Genomic DNA, 27,287 nt, shown 5'->3' on the forward strand with positions numbered 1-27,287 from the left:
GGAGATATGCAAATTAAACTGCAGGGCTGAAGTACGTTCTTGCTTTTTCAGAAGCATTTGGAGGCCAAGACCTAGAAAATAAAACTGCCTGTCTGTCCCACTATGCAGTTAGTGGACCACAGAAAAAATACTTCACTCTCCTTATATAAACATGAAATGCTCTGAGTAGCTTTTGTGTAAATACAAATAAACACAGCAGGAAATTGGGGAAAGCATTATAACTGCCTTGGAATAACAGGACATAAGCAAATATAAACTGAAGATAATCTTGAGGAAATTTATTCATTCCCTAATGTTTTCAAGAAAATGTCAAAACATGTCAAATGTAATGACAAGGCGAAAATATCACACCTTTCAAGCATCCACACCAGACCCCGTTTGTGACATGAAAAGGTTAAAAAAAAAAGGTTAAACCGTCACCCACTCATTGGAGCGTCATACTCGTCAAACTGCGTCTTGTGTCTCGTGTGAGGTGAGAAGCTACAGGACGTGCGAGCTCAGGAATGACTTCGCCAGAGGATCTGCTTGCAGCTCTCCACTGGGTAAATAAACACATGTCAGTCATTAGACTCTCCAGTTCTCTCATTTTCACTGTTTGATGGTCTCAGGTTCTCTGTTTAAGGCTTTCAATCTTATTGTGTCTCTTCAAAAGTTTCCATGTATGTTTTTAATGAAGAGTCCAACTACCTGACTATATAGACATGCTATACAAAGACACCCATTTCCAGTTGAGTAAGTCAGAGAAAAAAAAGTGATACAGCTACATCAGCTAACAAGAGAGGGGCCCTTTCTTCCGCCCGGCACAAAGCAGCGCACAGCGCAGCACAACTGACATAGCTATTTTCCAACTGATGCAGTTGTCATTTTCATGCCCAGTGCAGTAATGTCACAGCAGTCCTGCTGCTGTGGCTCATGCATAAATTTGCACAGCTTAATAGGAGGATGATTCTCCCTATTTAACCTCCTGCAACCTATCCTCTATTAATCATAATGTTAATTTTTTATGAGCCAGCCTGGGCACGACTGCCTCTTAAAGGGAATGTTAAGCCCAAAACACACCTAAGCCTTACTTTGTGCCTATTCTCGCAAAGCCAGACGTCCCTCTACAGTGCTCAGTGCTAGAGAGAGGTCTGGCTTCAAACATATACATTCTGCTATAGGGAAAAAAAACAACCCTCCTTGTTTGCATTTCCTTAAATTGATCACAAACGTCTTGGGTGGCGCTAAGCCCAAGAAGCAGTGATGGTGTTGCTGCAAAATAGTGTCAAGGGGGAACTTATTTTGCACATCAAGAGGCAAAGCCGGGCATTAAAATGACTGCCTCGCTGCAAAAGAAAAATTAATAGCTGTTTACATCTGTACCATTAGCGTCCCAGGCGCTAATTTGCCATTTTCAATGTGCAGGTTGCAGGTAAGAGGTTATTCTTGCTTCCCAGGGATTGCAATGCCACTTAAAGCAAGCGACCAGTTGGCATGACTTATACCTACAGTGTGCATCAGCTGAGTCTGACTACTTTACGCCCAGATTATGCACCATTTCACTAAGCAAAAGTGGAGCTGGACTGACCCTAAATGCTCTTGTGCCATGCATTTTAGGCCATGTGTGACAGATAAGCTAAATAGTGCCCAGAGAGTCCACAGCCATTCTAACAGCTCTGTACCTCGTCAAAGTATGCTTTGAGTTAAATGCTAACATTGGGAATGCTAATATGCTCACGGTGCCAAACCTAACATGTTGATATTACAGTTTACTATGTTCTTAAAATTCTGGCCTAATGGTGGCACTAGATTAAAAGTCAGAGGATCACCAAATCCATCCAATAATTAGCAATATAGTTCACTTGTCAAAATGCTGGTGGCACTAAAAGAACATGACTGTCGGTAGGTTAGTAGGATGGATCCTCTGGGAACCATGCACGTCTGTACTAAAATTCACGTCAATCCACCGTGTAGTTTTACAGACATTTCAGTCTGGACCAAAGTGAAGGACAGACTGACACTGCCATCCCTAAAACTGTGCCGCTAGCTTGGGAAAAAAACACACTAATGGTAAGAATAAGAAAAAGCCTGTTTAAGATCAGATCTGAAGAGCCTTGGTCAGCGGATGATTGCACAATTCCACCAACTTGTCAGAGGCAGTCAACCGGAAAAAAGGTGCAGAAGCATGTATGATTTCAACACATGTTCAGCTTGCCATAACATGACATGAATACAAATCAGGGTGAAATTGAAAAGGAAATGACCCATGAGACAGAAGCCTATATTCCACTGACGGTATAGAGAGGCCAGAGAAAACGCAGCCTTCGGTTTTTTGTGGCTCCAGATGCTCTGAAGTAACGACATCCAATAAATTTTATGCCCATCTGTGATCTTTAAATTTATCATAAAAAGAGAACATTTGGCAGCACAGGGAAACGCTTAGTGTTGAGTGTGGTGGCAGGTTCATATGGAGAAGTTATTTTTACCACAAACTTAAATTCAAATCAGGTATTTACTAGAGAAATCGCTCCAGTATTTATGTAATATGGCTTCTGCATGCGTCATTTAGTAGCCTGCTAAAAGTTTGTCCATGCAGAAATCTTAATTGCATTATTGGAAAGTGTGGTTACTCAATTCTAATAAACCAAATGTGTCTTTAATTTAGGGCATAAATGATTGGGTTGCATGAGATTTTCCTTTTAATGGCACTCTTTGAATTAAAGTGACTTACACTCTCAGGCATGTTAACTTAAGATTCTGCACTCTTCTTGATGAATGGAGCCACTCCAGTCCACCATCATCCCAAAAATTAATCGCACGTGGGACGAAAAGGGGGAGGATTCCCACAAACAAGCTGCATAAATGTAATGACTTCCAGACATGTTAAATAACAAGCGGAGACATCACTTAGTGCTGACCTCTTCCCCAAATTATGATTCACTTCGGATGAAAGGAAGAGCCGGGTTTCAAAACGGCATGCCACCAGCGAGCGGGCCAATAAGCATCTGAGGCTGAGAGGATCATGTTTAAAGAGTTTGATTGCCATGGTGAGGTCCTGATCCAAGAGGCACCGGGCTCTGTAGTGACTCACAAAGGTGCTTTTGATTAGAGCGTTGGCATGAGGCAGGAGGAGAGCTGGCTCTGCCTTGCCAATGAGGCTCTCTTGTGAACAATTAATCACAGCAGGTTCAAAGCTGGTAACGAATTACTCTTTTGGGATCTTTTTTATTGTATCAACAAGCATTTAGGAGACGAGACAAGACAGGACAGGCGGGGCCACCGCCGGAGTTGGGCCAACAAAAGGTGGCAGAATGGGAAATGCGCCATTGATTTTCTTTTCTCTCTTGTTTTCTCTCCAAGATCTCTGAGGTTGTTGCTACTCAGAGTGCTTCTTCAAGTAAATGTATTCAAGGATGTCTGACACGCCCTTACAACAACAGGTTGACAGGTTGGTTAAAGGGGTCATTTGTTAAAAGGGTTGTTCCGCTACTGATACCAGTATCAGAAAATGGCACTTTGACATTGCCTAAAAAGCTGGTACTGCGTCAGTATCAGCAAGTACGCAAGTCTAGGCCTGGACGATATAGCTGAAAAATCACGATAGTTAAGTTTGATAGTGATTGATATCGATAATTATTGATAATGTGGGTTGTGACTGAAGATGTGTTGTGGACTCCAAAGGATGGAAGCAGCTAAAGTGATAAAATGATATGTTGTATTATCACTGAGCGATACGATTTTTGACCGAACACCTCAATATCAATATTGTGATGATACTGTAGGGATGACAATTGGTGCTTTCACAAAGCCCAATTAGGTTTTTTTTTTATAAATTATCATACGTATAATGATTAAATGGGTAGAAACAAATAACAGAACAGCTAGAAGTATTTTGGAAAGTTTAGAAAATACATAATTTTACAGTAATGCAACCTTTAAAACCAGGAAAAGACAACATTAATGCTATATCATGATATAACGATATTCAAAATCTATCATGATATCTGGTCTCATATCACAATATAATATAATATTGATATATCAAACAGCCCTACGAAAGTCTATGCTTGAATCATCCACTTCCCCAAACTTATAGTTGAGAAGAATCAATTAATTGATTTTTTTTTTACATTTTAAGTTTTGTTTTGATTTTTCAGAATAGGTTACAGGGAAGAAAAACAATGGTATTGAAAAAAAAAAAAAAAAAAAAAAACGGTATTAGGGATCTAACAATACCAAAAATTCAAGATAAGAAAATACCACAATAAAAAGTTCACAGTACAATATTTATTGTGATATTAAAAAAGAAAGAAATATTTAGATCATTTATTAAATTAATTAAACGATTAACCATGTAAGACGACAGTAACTATCGTCATAGTCCGGTATAGTATTAAGACATTTTCTTATCGTAATATCAGGATATTCTATATATTGTTAATTCACCAGTTGGTAATAATATGAACTCCACTCCAGTGGTGACTTATGATGAAAGTGACTGGACTGAAGTGTGCTGGGAGGCACAGAGTAATGCGTGGCAGTAATTTTGTTGTCAAGGATTACTGGTTGTCATCTTGTCTGTCGACTGGTGGCCACACAGGTATGTCTTTGATCTGCAGCCTTTAATTTGATGGGTATAGTTTACAGTGTTATTTTTAAATGTACAGCATTTAGCCCTTTCTTACACACAAATTTCAAGGGACAGAAAACGATTTACACAAACGTCTATCATTTTATGCCCACCAGAGCGGTAGGGTATTTTACACAGCTCGATGCAAAAGAGCTACATTGCTTGTCATCAGAAATCAGAAAGCCCTGCAGAAGACATTTCAGGATATTTTTAAGTTCTCTCTCCACTTTAGAAATACTTCCACCAATCCTCAGGTTTCTTGCAACAGCCAGGTCTCCCAAATATTGCACCTGAAGCATTGCATTTTAGTTCTGCAACAGAGTATTCCACATAACCAACATGATAAGGTGAATGTGCTGTCCGGAGTGTCAAAATGCATCACTACACGAGGTGCCATGTTGACCATCAAACATCATTCAACATAAAAGAGGACATCATTCGCCTACATGTGCAGTATCGACGCCTTGTATCTCTACTCAGAAAAGAGTTCCTCATGTGGATTTCCAGGACAAAACAGTCCACTGTATGCAGGACAACACTGACTTGAAAGAGGATTAGAGGAGCAGATTTGAATGGCTATGATCGATGCCAGCCTCTGTCACACCTCATAAAAATATAAGCCTTCCAAAACAAACAGTTCACAACTGCTGTCCTTTTGCCTCTGGTTGTAAAATGGAGTAAAAAAATAAATAAATGCCAACCCTACTCCTAAACATAGAGTCACACAAATCGGGACATGACTTTAATGTGAAAATATACAATGACTATACAAAAGTCCTGTAATGAACAGCACCTTTATCAGCTGTCGAAACGTTGTTGATTCAACTCTGAGGTTATTTTAAAGGCTGTAGTTTGAGATGCTGTATTTGATTCTACTTTATTGTATCATATTGTTAGGATTATTATCCTCTATTAGATAGATGACAGATCCAAAGGTCAAATGTGACAGACTATAGAACTCATTGCTTCATCTGTCTGTCTTAAAGTGTATGTAATTTGTAAGATTTACTAGGGTTTACAGAATTAAGTATGTTTTCATTTGTGTATAACAGCCTGAAAATATCGACAGAGGACGCAGGTCCTCCACCAAGACCGCCATGTTGTATATTGGGTGGTATCAAGGTATTACAACCGTTTCCATTGATGGAAAATAAAAATATAAAATTAAATGAATTTATTAAAACTGGAAAGTTAGCCTACAGAGAAAAGAAATAATTGTCTGAGTTGTGGAATCATGAAAACATTACCACATATCTATCTTCAGATGACTTTAACTACACAAGCAGTTTATTAACCACCTGATTTTATTACCATTGCCAGTCAGCCACCACCAATTGCATGTAATCTCTGTTTTTCTGACTGATGTGTTGCTATACGCCTCGTTAAAGTGTCATTATTTGCTATTTATTCATTATACTATGGGCCAGGTATTTGTCATTAAGTAAGACAGATTTTTCTAAGTTGGGTAATTTCATATCAAGACACACAGAATTGTAGACTAGATAATGACACGTTAAAATGACTTCTATCACCAGCAGCTCAGTTTTTATACTGGTTTTTTTTTACACAAATACTGACATATACCGTATACTGTGGGAAGATGTCAGGAATATGATGGTATGACAAAATAGATACTGCAAAAACATATGTATTGCGATATTTGTACAGTAGCCCAGAACAGACAAATCACACATACGTTTTCCTATGTTTAGAGGGGGAGATTGAGATGAGGTGTTTGCAATGTGCAAGTTACCACTAGATATCACTAAATCCCACTCATTCGTCCTTTAAATGTGTTTTTTTAAAGCTAATGTTCTGAGGTGGAGTCTAGTGGTTATGCATCCCTGTTATTCACACACTAAATTGTATGCATTTGATGTAGGCATGTATTTCCTCTAATGTGAGACAAAGCATTCCTGTGATGACAGCTAACTTCCAGCGAAATCTCCAAGAACAATAGCATAATTTAATGTAATATATAAATGACAAAAGACTTTTCCCTTTCCCAGAACATGACACCACTTACACTGAATAAACTGTCACATTTCTACAGTGCAGTTAAATGGTTTAAATGCTGAAACCTGAGACATGACGTGTACTGTATTTCTCAGATATTCCGTGATCAAAGTCCTGTTTATACTGTACTTACTGGAGACGTCTTGTACAAATGATGGTCAAAATGGTCTGGAGCAGGATGAGGAGATCCACCCATTCCTGGACCAGCTACAGTCACACACACATTAAGAGAAGTTTTAACAGGCCACCAGAGTCATATACAATATATGACCAGTCAAATGAAACAGAAATCCCTTCCAAATTTAAAGGAAGTAATGACAAATAAAATCAGCACTGTTCCATCAAATATAATATATGGCTGCAGTAATGTGACCTGTTCCACTCAGAGGGAAACTCTACCCTACAGCTCTCAGCTGTGACAGCACACTATGACTTACAACACTGGTCTTGACTGAAAATGATTCATGTGTGTGGACACGGCCTAGATCTACAGGAATTTATGTGATTCAACGAGATCAAAATGTCATTAATTACAACCAGGCGCTCACTTTGTCCTCTTAAATCATTCAGTCCTGCAAAAACCTATAAAAATCTAAATAAAACAAAATGGCAAAACCGTAACAAGCTTGGGGAGAGCTGGACCTGCAATCTGAGCTCCACCGTTGCTCAACAATTTATAAATAAGTTAGTAGTGAGGAGAAATGTGTTTTGCCCCCAGCCACTTATACTGAAAGCACAAATAACCCATTGCAACATCATCTGATAAGACCGGCAGGAAAAGCTGACCACAAGCAAAGTTCACATTCTGGCATAAAAACACTCAAGGAGCCACTCACACTTTCTTACACACGTGTAAATATTACTTGCTATTCTGGTGTGGGTCAGTTGTTGCTTTTGAGTTGTTTACAATACTGGTTACCTCCCAGCAGCTAAATCTGGCCCATAACATAATGGATGTATAATTTTATTTAAATAAAATAGTGCTTCAAGTTATTAATTGCAGTATAATGGAATATTTTTTGTAATTTGCATCGTTTGTTACCATTCATACCACAGAACTCAGGCCCAATTTGAGATCCAGTCGCTCAGACCACATTTGGAGGTTGTTCAGACTGCATGAGACCACATTATTTTAGCAGTATATACACAGTGTATTCTGGGCCACATTGATGGACTGCTATTCAGCTGAAGTACATCATTTAGTTCACTGTAATGAAAATTAGGCATTTGGGCTCTCTTACCTGCTTCAAATGTTTGTGAACGCACAAGTAACCCCAGACTGCATTGAAAAATCATTTTATTTTGAGAGTTGCTGAGTGAGGGGAAACTTTCTAAGCTTTGTGAAGTGCTGTCTACAGCAAATTCTTAATTGTTTGGGCCTCCTTATAAATTCGGCAAATGTTATTCATGAGGTTGTTTCTTTCTTTGTGGAAAAAACTGTCTGTTTGTCCCAGCATTTTAATGGCTACTACTTTTGGGCTGCTGGTTAAAACAATACAAACATGTTTATAAGCATATAGAGGGAAGAGGTGAAACCGCTACCGCAAATTCTTAATAATTTGCGACTTCCTCGACAATAAATAAATTACATTAAGTTGTTTCTTTGCTTGTAAAAAACACTGTGTTGCTGTGAAGAGGAGGCAGGAGAGATTCTCCATGGTGGGCTAGGATGCACACTTTTACTTTTACTTTCTCTCTGACTCCGTTATTAATGTCTTCCTTTGTCATCTGTGATGTGAAAACATCAGATTTCAACACAGCCAGAAAAAATAAAAGTGCACATCCTGCGCATCGTAATAAAATCCCACGCACCAGAGCATCTCTCCTGCTGGGCTGCTGACAGTGCATGTAAAACATGAGTTGTTTAGTTTGGCACAGAACTAATAAAAAAAAAAAACAAATAGTCAAATCTTCATATTGAACGGCCAGTTGGACAGTAATGGACTTTCTACTGACAAGACAGAGAGTTTATTTGAATATACAGCAGGGAAGTGAGATCCGATCTGAAACGGTCACTCGAGACGCATCTGAAGACACATTGTGATGTTATGAACTCACATACTCAGAGCTTTGTTCACTTGTCATCAGATCACCCAGGACTGAAGCTGACCTTGTTTTCAATAAAATTCTGTTCAGATCCTTTTCTTAAATAATTTCCATATAACTGTCAATCATTAATAAAAATTGTGGGGTGGGGGAGTGAGCAACTTAGAAACATTTAGCGTACGAAGCACTCTACGTCTCTGCCATTGGCGGTTCCTGACTCAGAGATCGGACTTTTAAAGAATTCCCACACATCAGCTCACCAGCACAGACAAAGGCGACTGACATGGGCTGTAGCTACACAGGCTGTCAGGAGAGGAAGCCCTCTTAGCTAAAGTCAACAAGTATGATGTCAGGAATCCCACTCTGCGCTGACACAAGACTACAGAATACAGTGTGAAAGCAGGGTGGACAACAGCAGTCAAGACCTCACTTCCATGTGTCCACTCACTGCAGAGTCGTATGGAGACTCGTATGGATGGCATGCATTTGATGGTACAGAAGTACAGAAGCTACAGCATGATAGGTTCAAACCAGGCAGGAAGGCCAGCTACACTTTGTCAGAGGCTCTTGTATTGTCCTGAAAAAGTTCCATACATCAACTCTTCCATTAGGGCTGTACAAATAAACAAAGTATTATTGAATTTACAATATAGTCAAGTGCATTATCCAAATTGCAGACTCAAATTTTCTGATAAATGAAAAATGTGTTCTGTAGTACTGCAGAGATGTCCAGGCCTATAAATCTCGTTCTCCAGATGCAAGAAACCTGCTTGGTACAGACCCCAACAAATGTCACATCATCAAGAGTAACATATCGTACAGCCCTATCTTCCATGGTTAGACATTTGACATCATGAACATGAACAAAACAAATGAAATCATCTGGGCCGTAACGAATTTGTAAACAAAAGAAAATTAAATATAAAACAGAAAACATTACACAGAAAATTTAATATAAAACACGATGTTTCCTCTGCCGCTGGTCTCACAGATTCAGGCAAAGAATTCAGTTTTGGTGAGAGAAATCTGCTGCACATTCAGCCTGAACAGGCAGGATCCTGGCTCGGAAATAGACTTGACTGTAAACAACCGCTTGCCATTCACAGAGCGAGGTCAAAATGCAGGCACAGAATGTGCAGCCCACAGTGTATATACAGCCAGGAGCTGGAAATCTGATTGGCATCTCATGAATGCACAGCTGGAGTAAGGCCACACATAAAAATGGGTAGACTTGCCTGCAAGTAAAATAAGTCAAAAGAACAGTACAACATAAAACCACTTGGGCTAAGATTTCCCATAAACTTTAGGAAAATGAGATGCATAAAATCACCATAAGGATTTTTTAGGATGTTGTAACAGAAAACCCTTTAATCTTTAATTGTGTGCCCTTACTGAAGTCTTCCCTTATGGTTTGCTAGCATGTTCTTACCAACCATTTTCCTTTAAAAATGTTTAAGTACCTAAAACAGACTCTAAGAAGGGTGAATAAGTTATGGAACATAAGACAATGGCTGAATTTATGGTGATTCAAGAGGAGGATGAAATACCAAGATGCATTTTTCAGGACAGTCAAAACCCACTGGACATGGTGAGCGATGTACAGCTTGTTGGAAAGCATAAATGTCACGTTAGCACCAGCAACACTAACATAAATCTGTCTCATATATTAACGTTGGCTATATAGTTTTTTCGAAACTCTCTAGTTTTTGCCGACTCTTGTCAATCTGCTTTCTTGCTGTCACAGTAATATTCTTATGTCTGTCACCCCAGTTTATTTCACAGCATATTTCTCTCATGTATTCTGTCAGTTAGCTTACTTCTTTTATCTTCTGTCAAGTTTGTCTTTTTTTTTTCTTTTTGTTTTTTTTTTTTGTCATCCACAGTATTTTGGAGGAATTAGCTAACACAGGCTAACTACATGTATTTGCAAAGCTAGCTAACAACTGACAGTAATGCTGTCGAGTCACATTAAAGACTGAAGTGATGGTGCCCAAGTGGCTTGGTTGGTGGGGCGTGCGGCTGATGTGAGGAGGCTGTTGGTTCACAGCAGCGACCATGGGCTTGATTCCAGCCTGTAGCCCTTTGCTGCATGTCTTTCACCCTCCCTCTCACACATTTGCTGTCTATCTAAAGCTGTCCTGTCAATAAAGGCCAAGATGCCCAAAAAATGATCTTCTAATCTACTTGCAATAGCCTAAGCTTTGTCTGGGAAAATGTAAGCACAGGGTTGTTTCACCTGATTGCAAGGAGAATCCGACCTGGTGGCAGGCTTTAGGAATATTCATTCATTCATTCATTTCCTGCAACCGCTTATTCCGTAAGGGTCACGGGCTGCTGGAGCCTATCCCAGCTGACATTGGGCGAGAGGCGGGGTACACCCTGAATGCCAGCTTTAGGAATAATTATACAGAAACTGGCGATCTTCTTGTACATGGTATTGTTCGTTAGGTCGTACAAAGGCCTTGGTATTAAATGAAGAAACCAGTTAAGAACTTCTTGTAGTAGCTTTCAAGGAGAAACCAAAGGCAATCAGGCACAGGCCTCTCTGACACAAGACGCAAAGTCAGAATGAGTCATTGCACCCGCTGGTCTGCAGCACAGAACCGGCGATATCTCACGCAGACAAAGACAGCGATGCACAGCCTTGCTCTTCCTGTTGCTGATTTGCCCACAGGGAAGCGATTAAAGTGGCAGGGCGAAAAAAAAAGGGGAGGGAGACGAGAGAGAAATAAATGTTGATATAAGCAGCACAGCTCGTCCATTGTGAGGCCTGGCGGAATGAGATCTGCCCAGCACGGACGCTCCTGCCCCCCTCGTCGCACAGAATAGGAACTTTCATGAAGGGACGGAACAGAGAGCCCAGCTCTGTGGCGACTGTGTGGGACAGAGAGAGCTGAGGAAGTAAACACAGTCGGAGGCTCACATTGCTGCTTTTGTTTACCGCAGCAGAGAATCAGCCAGTGGGTCCCAGTGGGAAACCTCGTGACAAAGGTTATGATTGTTACTGTTTCAAAAAAAAGTCATAGAGAAAGCTAGCTGCTAATAGCAGCCTCTGATGTCAGCGTCGAGTTCTTCATGTAAACCGAGGCCTCGATGAAGAGCTGAAAACAATGAGATGTGGCCGACCGCTCAAGCCACTCATTTTTTCCTCTTTCGATTGTAGCTTTCTGGTGGGTATAGCAAGTAGAGTAATGAATACAATATTTAAACATCTAATCCACTGTAATCCATTGTTTGTAATTAAAAAGATTATGGTAGATTTATATAGTTAGAGAGCAACCAATGAAACAATTAACCATCAGAAGTTGGAGAAATTAATTAACCACAAGAGTGGAATTAAATAGGAACTGGACATATTTCTTCACAACAGTGGGTTACATTTTTGGGGGCACTGACCTCACGCCATGAGAGAAACAAGAATGTTTGGTCAAGACCTCTCTCCCCCTCCCATACATCACGTGAGGTTAAAAAAAAAAAGAGCTGCTGTTTTGATATGGCCCCACTTGACTTCAGTGTTGGGTGTAGGAGGTATTTGTCTTTCCTAATATGCCCACTGTGATTTCAACACTATGCCTGTGGGAGAGATATTCAATCTTAACTAAAGCATGTGATAAATTGCAGGCAGACGGTCATTTTTCCCCCCTGAAGACCATAAAGATTAGTCAAATGGGCTGAGAATGAAATAACTTTTTTTTTCTTTTTTCAATACAATCAGGCCTGAATTTGCAACTTTTTTTAATGGAGCAATATATAAAACCCAGGCGTTCAACTGCGGTCCAAATAGAGAGTTAGTAGGCTGAATCCCTATTTAATATATGATGTATGGTTGAAGCGAATTGTTTCACCCCGTCCTCTCCTCCCCAGACTTGAAGTTTAGGCAAGTTCCCTGCAGGCTGCACGGACACTTAGCAGGAGCACGAGACAAACACAACATTATATTTTGATGCTGACGGGCAACAATGAGTCCTACACTGAAAACTGATCAGCTGTTTCTAACTGTCTACTGTCTGTCAATGTAAAGCTAAGTCTGTTATCCCCAAAACAAAAGCCCACTGCTCTGAAAATACACATTCTGGAGTTTGAGTTCGGTGACTGCCTGTCTCACTGCCTGCCAAACTCTATTAACATTTTGCTCAATTAAATTAGAAACATCTACTCTTTCTAAAAGATTATTAAGTATTTCTTAAGCCTAATAAACAGACACTTATTAATTCGGCAGACATTCAGCCTTAATTTGAGCTCTAATACACTTGAAACATGCAAACAAAAACAGACAAGGCTGGCTCAAAATGTCAAAGGAGAACAGGCCGATTGTACCACTGTTGTCAGAAAAGTGAGTATTTCAACTTAGCATGTTTTCTCAATCTCTGATTACAGAACATTTTCACTTTATGATTAATAGAGTAAATACATCGCATAGCTCTCCTTTAAGACAACTACAATCCTAGTTGGGACTTGTGAAAGAGGTAAATAAAAACAGAATGCAATGACTTCCAAAAACTTTTCAACCTATATTCATTTCAGTGCAGTACAAAGACGAGAGATTTAATGTTCCGACCGACTAACTCTATTGTTTTGCATAATTATGCACAGTCATTCTGAATGTGATGCCTGCAGCATGTTCCAAAAAACAAGGGCATGTTTACCACCGTGTTACATCACCGTTTCTTTAAACAACACTCAGTGACTGTTTGGGAACTGAGGACACTAATTGTTTGAGTTCTGAAAGTGAAATTCGGTCTTATTCTTCCTTTATATACAACTTCAGGTGCTCAACAGTCAGGGGTCTCTGCTGTTGCATTTTGTGCTTCATATTGCACCATACATTTTAATTGGAGACAGGTCTGGACTGCAGGCAAGTCAGTCCAGTACCCAAAGTCTTGTACTACAAGGCCAAGCTGGTGGAACATATGCACATGTGCAGAATGTGTCTTGACACTGTCTTCCTGAAATAAGCAGGGACGTCTCTGAAAAAGACGTTGCCTGGATGGCAGCATATGTTGCTCCAAAACTTGTATGTACCTTTCCACATTAATGGGGCTTTCACAGATGTGACACTTATAATCTGAACGGTCCTTCCTCTCTTTCACCCAGAGGACACTGACGTCCATGATTTTCAAAACCAATCTGAAATGTGGAATCGTCAGACCACAGCACACTTTTTCACCAAGAGAAGAGAGGCTGTTTCTGGATGTTGTTGTATGGTAGGAGTCTTAAGTTGTTAAACTTTTTTTAAACTTAAAAAGTTTGGGTTGGGCTAAAAAACTAAAAAATCAACTGAAGTAAGCTGCCTCTAAATTTTGAACTGTCTCAACTTTTTTGTTTTTACAGTACAGAATATTTTAGCCTACTTCATAAATGAGGCTAAATAAATTAATAAGCTCTTGTTTTTTCTCATCAGTAAAACAATCTACATGATTTAAATGCTTTATAAAAGATTTACTGCAGATTAATCTTAAATTTTGCATAATTTCTTCCATAATCCTTTATTTTTAAGGGGACCCAAATAAAATCTCCTGTGACGCACCTGAGGGTCATGACCCAGTGTTTGGGAAATACTGTTTTACACAATGTCACAACCTTTTTTGAAAGTGGGGCAGTACAACCCATGGTGGTCAACATGCAGAGCTTCTCCACATCTGGCAAATTCATCAGTGGACGGGATGCACAACAAAACATCATTCACTTCTCATTTTCAGTCACCACTCTGCTTTACAGCAGCTCTTAAAAACAGAGGCCGACTCAGAGGAAATTTAACTCAGCGCTACAAACAACATCGTTGGAAGCACTGAGGTCTGTAGATGGAATTCACGTTTTCAGCCAGGTGATGCTAAATCATAAACACACACAGTCGTAGTGATCAGGCTCATCACAGCGCCTGTGCTCAAAAACACAAGCTGCACAATGCTGGAGAGAAGAGACAATCAGTGAGGAGCTCCTGTGCTGATGAGCATATTGTTGAATGAGGCGTGTTGCTCACACGGATCAGAGCAGCACTTCATTCAGCTGTTGCCTCTGAAAGGACTGAGAATGTACGCTTCAATTCCTGACATTCCTTCATGCTTATGTGATCAACTTATAATGAAATTCATACCTCAAAAGGTGTCAGCTCGGAAAGCGTGATGTTTCATAAGTAACACAAAACAGGAGCAGAGTAACATAAAAGGAAAATCTCTTACTTGACATGTGGATGTCCAGTCAGTGTAAAGTGGTAAATAATAATAATTGAAGCAATAAATTCCTCAGAGCATGCTATATTGATAGAGAATCCTGAGCTCTCCTGTGGAAAAATCTGTTGTTCTACCTGCATCCAGAGATGTCACTGGATGCAAGGAAGGACTACAGGCCATTTTGCATAGTTAGATTTTATGTTGAAGGGTTTATATGGAGTTTTTCAAACTTTCTCCATACAGATCATCATGAACCCTTAAATATAGAAATGACTCATTGAAATCGGTTGAGAAATGTAAATGTTATAGTACTTTTGATCCAGAAAAACTGCAGCTCCCCTGTTTATAGGTCAGTTTTTCCTTGTTCAATATGGTGGCGATGTTGGCATTTGATCCAAAGGCCAAAGCTGCGCCTATGTATATATATATATATATATATATATATATATATATAGATATATATATATATATATATACATATATATATACATACATATGTCTATATTTGTTGCTATTTTTGTATGTCGATATTTCTAGTCTCCATCTCTGACTATGTTTTTGCCAACAAAGCACAGTAATAGCTATCAGAACTGCAGTGATTGGATGGATTAGTTGTTTGCAATTAAACTCATCACAAACCATGATAATTAATTAATCTGTTTGGGTTTCTTCTTAAGAAAAAAAATGTCAAAATTATGTTATTCCAGATTCTCAAATGTGAATATTTTCCTGTCTACTTACTCCTCTGTGATAGAAAATTGATTGTCTTTGGGTTGTGTGCAAAAAAGACTTTTGAGGACACAGTAACATAGCTGTGAGCATAAGAAGCTCACATGCAATGCATCCTGGTACACGTAGGCAGTGCCAGCACAGTTTTGCAAGCAGGAAAACTCAGTTTTCTTGGTCAATATAGCACCAGCTGAGGAATTTACTGGTTCAAGTGACTACCATCAACACTGACTGGACATCCACATGAGAGGTGCCAAACATTCCCTTTAATTTGCTTTTAAAATGGAGGACTGTTATATTTATAATGCCTTTTCAGCACCACACAATAGACAGAATGAACAAGTAGCCTGATTTCTTTGTATAAGGCCTCGGTTTTTGCCAGTATAAACATGTTTCACAACAGTCATGTTGATATGAACTAGCTGGGCAAACAAGAACCTGTTCCATTTAGTGTAGCTGAGGCTTTCTAGTGAGCCAACGTGCTCAATAGCAGCACCCTGACTCTGTCTGACCTGAATGGAACAGAACCTTAAAGGGATAGTTCACCCAGAAATGAGAGTTAAGTCATTATCTATTCACCCTCATGTCAACTGAGGGTCAGGTTTCCTTTTTTAGTCCACAAAACACTGCTGGAGTTTCACAGCTTAACAGTGTTGCAGAATCTCCCAAACAATGGAAGTGAATAGTGACCAGTTTGCAAATGTCAAAAACAACAGAATAAAAGCATAAAATGCCTCCATACTGCTCGTCTGGTGTAATCCAAGTCCGCTGAAGCCCTGAATGCCAAGTTGACATGAAAGACATCATTTACATCATGTTTTTGCTGAAATCCTCACTTTAGATTCTTAACTTGGAGCCACATTCATGTGCATGCATACACCATCTGAAGTGGGTATGTGTGGTGTGTTTGTGTTAAAAGTCAAAAGCTTTAGTTTTAAAATAAACTGAAAGAAGTTTTGTTGACCTGTAACCTTATATTGGGATAAGTCCTTGTTTTTTCTTTTAGTTTTAAAAACTACTCTGTTTAAAGTTTTTATTTTGAAGAAGAAAAGTAAATTATCTCAACAAAAGATTAAAGGACGGCAAAACTCTTTTTTAGTTTATTTGAAAACTTAAGAATTTGATTCAAAACTCAAAATTTAGTGAAGGAAGCTGTCTTAAAATAGTTTTCTGCCCCCCCACCCTTTTTTTTGATGGTGTGTGTGTGCGCAAGTGAACACCATGTTGTAACTTTAAGAGACTTGGACTCCACCAGACGAGCCAAAATGAGGAATTTTATGGTTTTTTTAATTCTGTTTTTTTTTCTTCCCCACTTAAAAACAGCTCACCATTCACTTATATAGTTTGTTTTCCTGTGAAACTAAAGCAGCGTTTTGCAGACTAAAGAAAGAAACCCAACCTTCAATCAGCATGACTGTGAGTAGATAATGATATATGATAATTTTCATTTTTGGGCGAACTATGCCTTTAATTAGTATCCATGGCAACACCTGCATTTATCCCACTATTTCATGCAAAAATGGCTGCTGTGACAAAGGTCTATTCAAGCTTATATTCAAAAGATTTTTGGCATGAAACTCATGGTTTCGTGCTAAAGTAAGTAGCCTATACCATAAAATAATATGAATGGTAATATTATAGTCCTAACAGAAGTTCATAAAGAATATGAAAACCACTCCACACCCAGAAGTCAGCTCTGCAGACACATTCACTCCATTAATATCATAGGAATATTCCCACAGTCGTTAAAAATACCATAACTGGGTACCACACTCTAATATGAATACAATTTAAGGACATTATATTGTGGTTGTTTCATTTGAATGTACTAAATCATGGAGATGTGAAACGTTCCAGCTGGGGCAGTAAAGTATCAGCGGTGGATACATCATAAAAGTTGGACGCAACACACCGGGCTGTTATGTCATCACGTTACGCTGAATATGGGCCACACAGCAGCACACACCTCAAAGAAAAGAGGCTCTTACCCGGTAAACGCGGTCCCGTGGGGTTAACTTCGGCGTCCAACCTGTCGAGAACCAACCCTGGAAGAGGCAGAGACGAATCACGGCCGCCGCGCAACTTCGACTCAGCTGCTTCAGCGCAAACTTTCCAGCCGGACTTGTTTAATATTATTCCGCCTCTGTCCTGCCAAAAGAAAAGTGTCTGGGGCTGCGCTTTTTAACCCCTCAAAACACCGACTTTCTCTCCTCTTCCTGACAACTTTTCGGTGCCTGCTATGCGTCTCTGTTTGATGATGAGCTGGGAGCAGTGTTCTGGTTGGTCTAGGAGGAAATGAAGTTTGGCGAAGGAGAAGGGGCTGTTACTGACTCCTACAGGCGCAACAGAGCCTTTATATGAGAATTACAGCAGGGGCTGGGGAGCCCATAAAAAACTTACACCACTTTGATTTATGGAGATTAGTCTCAGAGGTCGAACTATATTATATTAATTTGGCAGCTGTAGAAAAGCAAGTTTTGACAGCTGACCACAGAGACCACGGCAATGTAAATATTATGAGCAATATGTAATTTCCTTGTTAAAAAAAAAAGAAGTTTGATGTGGTTACAAGCTGCCAGTGTTTGCTTTTAGGTTTAATCTTAAAGAAGAGATGACGAGCGTCAAATCCATCATTCAAGCAAGAGTTGTTTCATGTTTTTTCTCCCCGAGTCTGATTTAATTATGTCTACTTCATGAATCAGTACAGCAGCAGCCTGGAAACTCATATGTCCAAATCACAAACCTGCATGGTGTTTATGCAGCCATGAGGCATTTGTGTGAGCCCAAACTGTTCCTCTGGGAACATGCTGCAACTAGATTGAAGAAATGCACATGAACACACTCTGTTCCAGCGCATTTATTTTTGTTGGTATACAGCACGGGACAAAGTAAAACATGGGGAATTATGAAATACAAAAGTGCATTGAGTTGAGGCCCACGGCCAATTTAGTGGCATGGAGCAAGGAGCTTTTAAGAGAACCTTTAGTGGCTGTGAAACTTCTGGAAAAGGCAAAAGGTTACTGGAAAAAAAAGAAAAAAATATATATGCATAATTATGTGTGTGTGTGTGTGTGTGTGTGTGTGTGTGTGTGTGTGTGTGTGTGTGTGTGTGTGTGTGTGAAAAATGATAATGCCAAGACAACTGTCTTCACTGAAGTTTTTAGTTTTAATTCAAACAAATTCTTTTTTTTCTTTAGACAAACTTGATCCTTTAGTTTTAAAAATAAAATATTTCTTCAAAGTTTTCTTCACACTGAGCTGTGAACCTGACTTGTCATTACCAAGGTGTTTTTTAATGATCGCTACCAAAATTAATAGCCATTATTCACATTCACATTAATTTTGCTCAACAATTTTTCAAATACAAAATACTTTGTTCCTAAAACTCAAAAGTTAAAGTTTTTGAAGAAGGAGGAGAAGAAGAAGAAAAGTAAAATATCTCAACACTTAAGAGTTTGATTAAAATTTAGTTAAGAAAGTGTCTTAACATTATTAGTTTTCTCTTTTATTCCCCTTTTTTTTTTACAACATGGCAGCGCAACATGGCGGCCTCATTCTAAGGAAACAAAAACACAGTGATTTCTTTTCTCAGGTGATTATACACTAATGAAAACATTTATGAATATCATCCTTCATTTCTGCCATATTCTCCCAATAGATCCACCTACCTCTTACACACAGGTCCTTGAAAGCGTCTTATTTATGCTACTGCTGCAACCTTAGAGGCTCTTCAGAATATAATCATCTTATGTTTGTTTTCTAAAAAGAACACTTGGAGTAGCCGACTGCATGGGTGGTACAACTTGAACTCATCACTCATGTTGAGTGTCTGTGGATCCCCCTGCTGTCATGGTTACCCTGCCATTAACCGAGTGTTACTGAGGCAAATTTAAAAGGCATAATCATTACGCTGCACATGCTGGTCCCCTGATGGATGGGATCATTTGAGCAGAAAGCAGACCTGATGTGTTTAAACTTCATGTAATGACAGTACACTTAAAACCTCCTCTCTGGACTTGCCTTTTTCAGCATATTGCTTCATTAAGGAAGTAGCTTTACTTTTTATGCTTATTCACTTTCTAGCGAAAAAGTCTTATGAGAAGTTGGATACAGACCTTTTATTTTCATGATAACAGGCATAGCTTTACATAGACAATTTGTAGTTATAAACATCTGATCATCTACAGTGTAGGACTCATTGTTGCTTGTTATTGTCAATTTACAATGTGGTGTATGTCCTGTGCTCCTGCAGTACTCCTGCAGGGGGTACAACTTTCTTTAACCATAGACCTTATATTAAATAGGATTTCAACCTACTTAACAGACTTTACAGTCGATGACTCCAACTCATTATTTCGACTGCAATACTTATTTTTGCATATGCAATTTGCTCCATATTGCTCCTTTAATTTGTAAGTATACATCATCTGTTGTGTTGATCAGAAGTTGAAAATGATTTATTTTTGTGTTTTAAACCACAAGGTTATGATATGGGGAAATAAATTAACAAAATGTTCAGTTGTTCCAACACATTCAGAATCATTACTGCTTTTGTCGTTAAAATTTAACAGGTGGCTCGCTTCATGCCCCCAAAAATATACAGTATTTTTAAATAGTTACATTATTATCATAAATGTGCAACAATGAATCAGCTAATGGCTTCAACTGATGACCACTAGTCAACTAGGAAAATCTTAACCCTTATGATGTCCTGGGGTCATTTTGGACCCCAAATGAAAACTTTTTCTGTCTTTTTTTCATCAAATGGTCTGAAAATAACGGGGGTTGTTTAATACTATGATCTTCACAACTAAAACAAATTTAGAGTAATTTGATTGAATTATGAGTGTTTTTTTTTATTTAGTAATGTTCGTCGTCCTCTGGGGTCCAAAAATACCCCACAGCACAAGGGGTGCAAAGGGGCAAATTGTCATGCCATACTGCCCCCACTTTTTTTTTTTTTAACACTGTTTTATGGTGTCTCCTGTACCAAAAAATAATTTATACCCACATTTTTGGTTCATGTCAACATTCCAAGGTTTTAATAGCTTTTATCCGTTATATAATTGCTTCTCTCCCAATGGCATTGGAATTCTGACATCTAATGAACTGGGAATCACTGACGCTTAAAAACATTCCCAGCCTGGGTTTGGCCAGGAATTCTTCTGAGTCAGGAATGACAATTCCTACAGTTATGCATCATGCATTCCTCAGTTGTTTCCTGCAGAGAGTGAGGTGGTGATACTTTATGAAGGTTGCATGGCAGTGTGTCTCTATTACTGTCAGATAAAACAACAATAACTTCCCAACTGTACATCTTGATGTGGCCACTAATTTGCATCACAGCAGGGGCCATAATATGATCTAATGTGCCCTGGCCTCTGAGCAGCAGTAATATATACAGCATGGGACAGCAGCCCAGGTGGAGCATGCTGGGTTAATGACTTGATGGCCAGTGTGGGACTCACCTGGAAGAGAGCCAGACCCGCACTAATTACAGTACCTGCACGACCATGATGATCAGTGAAGCTTGCCCTGCGTTTGGCTCTCACCACGAACAAAGATGAATGCGCACAGCACTGCATGCTGGGGGAAAAAATGGATCCAGACATCTGAGAAAACTGAAATTCCTGCTCCGCTGCACCTTATGAGTGGTAATTTCTCTTTAGGCATCATTTGAGTCTGATGAGTCTGGCATGTAGCACGAGCCATTCATCACTGAAACTAAGAAGAAAAATCAGATTGCAGTTTCTCAAATATGTGGTCGGCCATCACTGTGTGTCTAGTGTATAAACATATATACTTCTCTGAGTTTGGATTGTTTGGCAGATGGGGAAACACTTTGAACAACAGCAGGGACAGCAGTTGTAAGACATTATTTCCATTACGGAGCTTGTCATTGTGATATGATTATGAGAGACGGATTTTATTCTCAACAGCTGCCAATTAAGTAAACACTTTTCTCAAAACATCTCCTTGTGGCATGACTTCATGCAGGATTAGTTTGCATGGCCTCAGTTGGAACAGCCCCTCAGTGGCTTTCAAACTATGGTACAGGTACCAGCAGGGGTCCTTGAGTTGGTTGTAGGCAGTCCCTGTGCAAAAGGAGTGATTGAATATTTTAACTTTTATCACAACAAGGGAAGAAATCATTGACTGCCTATGAAGACTTAATGTCTAACCCTAACAAAAATGTGGGTCTGTGGTCATAATGACCAGGCGCCTGATGTGTTACCATTGAATTAACAGCATACTAGTTCTGAAATATTCAAGCATAAATATTCAAGCATCTCAAAAATGTCTTTTGAACATCTTGTCATATGTTGAGTATGTTGAATTAACATTATCCACAGCATGGTTGGCCCTAATTTAGCAAATAAAACTCTCTTGCGTGTACTCTGTCTGTCCAATAACAACAGTAAATATGTTGTCAGTATATTATTTATTTGTTTAATCATAAATAAAAAATATTTGATTAATCTCATGTTGGTTTCCTGCATGTTGACAGGTGTCCAAAAAAAAAACATCCTAGCCAGATGTTCTGATACTGAACTGCATGTCAGCATCTAAGAGGAGTCATAGTAGTCAACATCTAGATATTGAATCTGATTTGCACACGTGCAGACACACAGATATTCTGCCCTACAAAGGAAAAAGGCAGTAACTTCCCAGTGTGCAGAACTGGGAAAAAATTAATTTAAAGTTTTCTTGCTATCATGCCAAAATAGTTGCAGGCAGATAATTGGATATGTGGCAGTTTTAAAGCTTTATATCAGGTTATTCTTTCAACATATTAATCCTGACCCCTGATTTGACCTTTCATGTATTCTGCCTTTGCAGAGCTTACCAAAAAATACTGACATAGAGACATCATCTGCATGTCTGGAAGACATCTTGTGTTTGCTCTGTGTGTGTGTGTGTGTGTGTGTGTGTGTGTGTGTGTGTGTGTGTGTCTGTGTGTGTGTGTGTGTGTGTGTGCCCTGTGTATTGCCTTGCACTTGTGATACTTGCCTATGTACTATGCAATATGTGTATAGACACCAAAGAACTCAATAAAAGATATACAGATCACAGATAAAATCTAAGGCATTCATGTTGCACCAATTTGTGCAACCTCTTCACGCTCCGTCCTTTGTCTTCATCCTGTCTCTTACTGTAGGCTACGTCACTGATATGTTTGTGACTCACAGACCACAGTTAATCTCCAGCTGACTCAGGCCACAGTGACTAATTCCACAAATGCACTTTAATGATCTTAATCAGACCCAATTAGGTGTAGCTCATTAATTTAAAGTCTGTCTTTCTCCAATCAGAGTGTGTTTGTTGTAGCAGCTGAGCCCTCTGTTTGGAGAGGTGGCTGGCACAGGTGGAAGATGTTTCAACTTTGTCAGAGCACAGACAGAAGAGGCAACCTTGAGCAAACTTGCAGTCAGGCACTCCAGTTCTCAGTCAGGCCTGACTCACGTCTTGATGTTTGTCTTGCCTCTGACTAAAGGGACACTAGGCTGCTTGCTGCAAGGCTGGGAACCGTTTGATTTTTTAATTATAGCTGTGAAGGGTATTGTACGGTGGCCAAAAGGGCAAACATGCTGCATATACAAAAACAAGCTACATATACAGAAACACGCTGCATATAAGAAAACAAATGCAAAAGGAAAACGCTGCATATCCAGTCATACAATGGAAATGTTCCAGGCCTCTAGGGGCAGTGATGAGCTTCCACCTACAAGACAGACAACGGACATATCAGCATATGGTATGGCGCAGATGAGGGAGTGATGTATGTATTCTTTTTCTCCTTTCTCTGCTTTTTCATAATACTGTAAAAGATTAAGGCCAAATGAAAAAAAACAGAAAGAAAAGAAAAAAGAATACATAATAACTTAACTTTCCTTGACATTGTTGTCAAAAGCATGTGATGTCAAAAGTAAAGTTACATAAAAAGTTAAGGTAAAAGTAGAATATTTGTAGACTTCTTAGGACAGCTTGCATTTAATTATACGCATACTGGGGGGAGATGCCACTGCAGCAATGGTCGCTCGTTAACTTCTGGTACTTCACTGTATTCGTCTACAGCTGGCGAAACATGTCAAGCGTGAGGAAAGTCAGTGAAGGTGACTAAACTTTCCCATTAACATGATTTCCATCAGCTTTGTTGGTTGCACAACAATGAAGAAAACAACCCATGACCCAACACCACTTTTGATGTGAGGAAAAACCCCTTGCAGCAGAACTTACGTACTGAGGATTTTTAACTGCTAGATGGTATCTCCATTCACTTCAGTAAAGAACACGCTCTTTAGAAATAGTTTGACATGACATTGTGCCACTGGCAAAGGATCAAAATCACAGTGAGACCTTGTTATTAATTATTCACTGAGCTTGTGCTGCTGCTACACCTCAACTGTCTAAACCAGTGCCCTTCAAACAATACAGCTCTATTTGCAGCTCAGTATCATGCACCTCACAGAACAGAGCGGAACAAGAAAAGAGCTGTCAGCCCTCACCAGTCACCGCGGGGTGGTGCACAAATGCATGAGTCAATAGCAAATGAGCTACTTCAGCAGGGAAGATTTCCTGCAGTGACCAATAGGACCGGATCACATCGAGGGACACATTTAGGTCTCCAACACAGTGTGTGGTAATGAGCAACCCAACAGTGTCGTCATTGTATGAGGAATGAAGTCCGGGACAAATAATACCAGATCCATCACTTTCTCAACCAGCTCTGCAGATCTCACACAGAGGAATACAAAATGTCAATTCATAAAAATAGTAGGGATCGGTTTTCTTTCATTTTCTTTTTTCCCTTTGAACGCTTGGCTGCCTCCGTGTCCATATGTCAGTGCTCCCCTCTCTGGGAGTGTCCCGCGGACCAAAGGCCCAAGGCTTTCCCTCAGTAGTTAAACCTTCACACTAACAGTTGATTGCAGGGTGGAAAGGGGCTTTGGTTTTATGGCTCAAAATCTCAACAGGGACCTCACCGTGGCAGCTCGTATAATATCCTAAATAGCTTTGCTCATATTAGATTACATGCTGCATTTCCCTGGTCTTAACATCCAGCAGTTTGTGAACAACGAGGCTCTATGCCTGCAGTTGACACTCCCTCAGAGGGAAGCTACTTTAAAAGCCATTACAGTCATACACATTCATCCTGGTCACAAATGAACCCTGAGGTAAGTGAAAATCGGTGCCCTTTTTATGCATTCGAGCTACTAAACACGTGTAATTGACATCCACTGAGCCAGTGTTTTTAATGCTGACAGTGAAGGCTGACAGTTAAACAGTAAATCAGTACAACGTGAACAGTTTTCCCAGTTCCTCCTGAAGGCAGCCTTCTGTGACACCACTCAAAATGATTGTCTACCTCATTCATTTTGCAGCGGTAATGAGGAGCCATGAAGACCAGCTGAGAGGTCAAGGACTTGGATCGCGACGTGGCAAACTGCTGATAAATTCTTCACCAGCCGCATGATTAAGCAAAAAAAGATTTGCTGCAGCTGCTCCTGGCCTCCCTCTGCCATCGACCCATTCCATCCGCTGTTTGGTTTTCATCATCGCACCGGCCACCTGCTCTGATCCTGCATTCGGATGCCAACTTATAGCTGGACAGACTGAATATGAAAAATGTGACAGCCTGCTGGCAGCAGTCAGACAAGCTGTTAGGTTTCAGTAAGCATGTTGATTTTAGCAATATTTTTATCATTTCAGTCAGACAGCTCACGTTTAGAATGTTTATTCAGCAGGAGAACATGACTTGAGTTTGGCGTCTAGGCTCCGACTTCATCTCTCCCCGCAGGTTAAGTTACATAAAGATATAAGGGGAGTGATGAGCAAATTCTTGAAAACCCCCTGTCAGAGCCTACAGGTGGATGCTGGGGTGGAGGTGGGGTAAAAGAGCAGGCAGTGACACTGTGCGGGGCAGCAATGCATGCATGCAGAGGGGGAAATGGGAGGTTTAGCAGTTTAAATAGACCGCCGGAGGAACATAGTTTATACTCCTGAAATGAAAGCATGAGAGAGCATAGCTACTCTAGTTCATGACCGGGGATAGAAGCGCTTGTTTAAAGAAGTTGTTCAGTGCAGATGTAGCTACATTGTCACAAAACACCATAATCTGTTCTTGGTCCATCTGTTGCCCCAGGGAGAACAAGCAATGACAACTGGGCAAAGCTCGTAAAGAGCAGGCTCAAGTTTGTAGTTGACTAATCATGCACACCCCCAATGAAGGACAGAATGCTGTAACATGCCATGCAAAGGCCAGAACCACCGACAGCGACAGCCTTTGTCTAAGACCAGTGTCTTTTAGATTTACAGAATTTACCAATACTAGCGAGCGTAATACGAATGTTTGCCCTGTGCTAAAGATGCTTGCATAGCAAACTATTGAGAGCTATACCAGGAAGTTTCAGGTATGAGGAAAGGCCTATGTGTGTCTGTTCTGAAAGACGTACGCCTTACTCCTGAAAAGCTTTAACTGGATATGCTTAACTGGCAGCAATGAGGGAAATACAACCACTAAGAATTCATCCTAAGATGAAAGACAAAGTTGCAAATGTTGTACAGAATCCAGCATAATGACTCTGGCAAGGTGACAAAGATGCAAAGGCTAATGTTGCAACTAAATGTTGATTTGACAGAACATTGAATACCATTAGAGAGGTTTATCAGAGTGAGGTCTGAGATTAGGGCAGACAGTTAATCATAATTACTAAAAGTGCAATAAGGCAGTTCCTAGTTGCCTGAGGTGCAATTTGTGTTGAATACAAAATGTGGGTTAAACTACTATTTTAAATATTGTCATGCTGCAGACACATCCTACCTACACAGCATATTTACAGACTTAAGAAAACATGTTTGTGCTTGGTACAACTCATTGCACAAATAACTCCAAAATAAATATATTTAGATGAATATGAGGAGAATGTAAATGCATCTTTATAACATCAGTCAAAATAGTCACAATAAAATATTTAAAAATATTAAGCCTTATGTGAAATAATAGCGAAATCGGTGTGTAACTCTACCCTGTGCTATGGGGATCCTTGGTATGTGGTGTCTCTGAACACACCAAAGGCAAAACTGAATTCTACCCAAGTTTCTCAAGTACAGAAGAATCCCAGCAATCTTAAAATCTTGTTGCAGATTAGGACCTGCATAACAGAAAGTTGACAATATTATTATTACTCATATTTTCTCCAGTAAAATAGTGATGTAATATCAATACATTAAACGGTAATATTTTCCTTGTTCCCTTTCTTTAGTTAGTATATGAAATAAAAAACGGAACAGATTACCTGTTAAAATTTGATCCCTCAGGGAAACAGAATTGCAGCTGCAGAGGGCAGGAGCTGAGAACACCTTGTTGACTTGGAGCTACAGTTCCCAGGGTCCTCTGGGGTGTGACGTCGGCAGTAGCGGAGCGTCTTGGCGCGCGTCAAAAGTTGCAGACGGTGACCCAGATTGTTTACAGTCCAGCAAAAAAGTTCGCGTTGATGATTTGGCATTCATGATGCTGAGTGTTGATGTTGAGAAGAGAGGACAGGAAGGCTGACTCAGCGGAGGTGCAGGGTTCTGTTCATGTCGGGCTTTTGGGGGGAAACTGCAGGAGTGGGAGAAGCTGCGTGGGAGCTGCATGCTCTTGAACGACAATGACAATCGTATGTGCAACAATGGCTGATTACCAATACACCGAGACGATGGAAGAGCAGGCAGCG

The 27,287-nt window shown here is 39.8% G+C and overlaps 1 protein-coding gene across 1 annotated transcript in view; it reads right to left on the minus strand.

The window, feature by feature from the left end:
• tspan9a (tetraspanin 9a) overlaps positions 1–18,023 on the minus strand; it is a 230,455-nt gene extending 212,432 nt beyond the window's left edge. The window contains exon 1 of the mRNA XM_084734821.1: positions 17,559–18,023. The gene's annotated coding sequence lies outside the window, so the exon portion shown is untranslated. The remainder of the gene's footprint in view (positions 1–17,558) is intronic.
• Positions 18,024–27,287: the final 9,264 nt, after the last annotated feature.

Source organism: Lutjanus erythropterus, chromosome 13 (genome assembly GCF_056507025.1).
Source record: "Lutjanus erythropterus isolate fLutEry1 chromosome 13, fLutEry1.hap2, whole genome shotgun sequence".
Classification (NCBI taxonomy): domain Eukaryota; kingdom Metazoa; phylum Chordata; class Actinopteri; order Lutjaniformes; family Lutjanidae; genus Lutjanus; species Lutjanus erythropterus.